This window comes from Silene latifolia, chromosome 11 (assembly GCF_048544455.1).
Source record: "Silene latifolia isolate original U9 population chromosome 11, ASM4854445v1, whole genome shotgun sequence".
NCBI classification, from domain to species: Eukaryota; Viridiplantae; Streptophyta; class Magnoliopsida; order Caryophyllales; family Caryophyllaceae; genus Silene; species Silene latifolia.
Window position 1 is genome coordinate 137094079 of NC_133536.1, and position 3189 is coordinate 137097267.

General features: G+C 39.3%; 1 non-coding gene across 1 annotated transcript; it reads left to right on the forward strand.

Annotated features, from left to right (window-relative positions):
- Positions 1-428: 428 nt before the first annotated feature.
- LOC141615878 (small nucleolar RNA R71) lies at positions 429-535 on the forward strand. Its single transcript, XR_012530267.1, has one exon. It is a non-coding gene; the product is annotated as a small nucleolar RNA R71 (small nucleolar RNA).
- The last annotated feature ends 2654 nt before the right edge of the window (positions 536-3189 follow it).

A 3189-nucleotide genomic window follows, 5' to 3' on the forward strand; every position in this document is an offset into this window, starting at 1 on the left:
CTTGAAAAGCATTCACTTGTTCATTTGTTCCCCTACATTTACTTTGGTCATGTCCCAAAGTTCCACAATTCTCACATATCCCACTTGGGATTGATGAAGATGCCGACATGGCATTAACATGATGCTTTGGTGATTTTGAGGATTCTTCAAGTCTAGCCATAGCTTTTTCGAACGTCAAGTTGATGGTATCAATGTGAGCACTAAGTTGAGCACCCAATTGAGTAATAGAGTCTACTTCATGCTTTCCTCCTCTAGTAGCCTTGCGAGGTCTACTGTATTGTGAATTATGGACCGCCATTTCCTCAATCTTGTTCCAAGTTTGATTATCGTCAACTTCGGTGAACATACCATTTGATCCCATGTTGAGAATGTTTCTTGAGTCTTCATAAAGACCATTCCAAAATTGTTGAACCAAGAACCACTCGCTAAGTCCATGATGAGGACATGAGCGACAAATTCCCTTGAACCGCTCCCAAGCTTCATACAAAGATTCTTCATCTCTTTGCTTAAAACCCGTAATTTGAGCTTTGAGCATGTTAGTCTTTTCCGGTGGGTAGAACATTTTGTAGAAAGCTAGAGCCAATTTCTTCAAAGAGTCAATTCCGAGAGTAGCCTTATCAAGGCCTTTCAACCATTGGTTTGTGGTGCCAATTAGAGAAAAAAGAAATAAGACCCATCGAATTTGGTCTTGAGTTACACCGGTTTGAGAAATCGCATCACAATAGTCACAAAAAGTCTCCATGTGAGAGTGAGGGTCTTCACTAGGCATCCCCCCAAATTGGCTTTTTTTGACTAATTGGATAAATGCGGATTTGGCAATGAAATTTCTGGTTAAGTGTTGTGGTGTGGCAGTACCATTGGGTAGGTTCTCCTCGGTTGGTACGGAATGTGATGAAAATTTAGGCATTGTGGGTTGATTTTGTGTTGGGTTCTCCTCACCTTCTCTTGCAAAAGGGTTGACGAACTCAATAGTGTTTGGTTGAATATCTACAACCTCACCAATACCTCTCAAAGTACCTCTTACAAGTCTTCTATTGTTTGTCAAAGTCCTTTCAATTTCGTGATCAAAGGGTAACAAGTTACCTTGTGATCTTCTAGCCATACAAAATATCAAACAACTTGAAAATAATTAGAACAAACCTTGAGGAGTTTTAATTCCCCAAGGCAAAGAAAGACACAACTAATAAAAATTTAAGAAAATCTAAATCAAGTTAACACCGTCCCCGGCAACGGCACCATTTTTGGTCGGACTCACTTGGAGGTTTAGTTTTCGGTACTTGTCGTTAGGAGCACCTAGACCAAAACAATATTTATAACTTCACAAACAACTCTACTATTAGTAAAGAGGCATGTAAAGGTCGGATCCCAAGGGACGGGTATTGAAGTAAGATTTTCAATTGCAAGTAGCGGTGTCTAGGGGTGTCACAATTCGGGGTTGGAATAGAAGATCACTAAACTAAATAGCAATGAAAGTAAACAAGCAAGATGATTAAAAACGGATGTAAACAATTGATAAAAGGCACTAGGGTGTCATGGGGTCATAGGGGATTCATGGGAATTGATCATACAAACATATTCTCAAATTATAAGCAATCAATTATTGTTGTGATGGATCGAGTTGGTTTATATCTTACAATCCTAGGAAAGTTTGGGTACCGGAGCCGAATCGATTAGATTGTACAACACCTACAAGTCGACTTAATCTTCCCTACTCAACTATATGCATGGTCTAATGAGACTCGAGTTGGTTTATGTCTTACAAGTCTCATTGAAAAGGTAAGTGATGGGTAAAAAATGCAAGGATTCATTGACTCGCATTTCATCAAACATAACATGTGCATAAGTTGATATCACAACAAGCAAGCAAATAAACTATGAAAACATATTAAATTAAGCATGAATCATCCCCCATGTTGGTTTCCCCTAATTACCCATTAACCCTAGTTAAGGAAACTACTCACTCATTATCATGTTGAACATGCTAGCAAGGTTGTCAATCATACCAACAAAGTAAAACATGATGAATAAATGAAGATGATTAACAATAACTAAAAAGGGATTAAGAGAATTATACCTATTAATGATTCCAATAATAAAGCAAAGAATAATAGAAGTACTTGATGATTGATTGGAAGGTTGTTAATCTCCCAATAATAACCCAAATAATCTTCAATTACCCAAAATGAAAGATGAACAAAAGAGAGATTAAGGGAATGAGATTTGTATTAAGACTTCATTAGAAGTTGATTACAAGATTAAAGAGAGATTAGATTGATATAAACTACACTAAAGATTGATAAGAAGAACATGGTTATCTAATTAGACTAATGGGGTATTTAAAGTGGGATTAGGTACACAAATTAGGGTTTACTAAGGGCTTAATTGACGATTAAGTCCTTGAGGAATCGCTCCTCTCAGAAAAATATGCGAGTCTCCTTTTTGCCGGTCTTTCCGAGATATGTGCATCCTTCATAGAACAAGGAGAGAATGGAAAGTTGCTGTAACACAATCCGAGCGTCCAAGGCACGGGACGAGCGGATTCTCTGGCTTTTGGACGAGCGGATTCATTGGTTGGACGGGAGGATTGTGGCCTTGTTGGACGAGCGTCCCTCTAGCAAAGACGCTCAGATTCCTGGTCTTGGACGGGCGTCCCAAGGGCAATCCGCTCGGATTCTGGGTCAGCTTCTTCCTTTCTTCTTTTCTTCCTTCTTCTTCCAACAATCCTCGGGGATTTTGTCGGAGATGCAAGGATCTTTTCTCATCATTGCCCAACTACTATAATATGTACAAAGGCCTTCTAGTCTTGTCTTCTCTTTGATGCTTGTCATTGAATTCAATCAATTTAGCTCTATTTTGCCTTGAAAATGCAAGGTTTGCACTCCTTTCCTACCAAGGGAACAAAACCTCAAAGAATATGCAAAACAAAGGACTAAAGACAATAAATGACCTAAATATGCACTAAAAAGCATGGGAACGAGGATAATTCGGGGACTAAATATGCTCAAATAATGGTCACATCAGCCACCTGCACGCGTAGCCAATCTGTGGACATGCAGCCGTCGGAAAGCCACGCTTGGCGACGTAGAAATACTTTCGACCAGATCGCTTTATATCAGTCAGTTTCATCTCGGTGAAGGTCTCGAAACGATGCAGAGATGTTCGGAGTCGGCACCAAGCAATTATGAGATG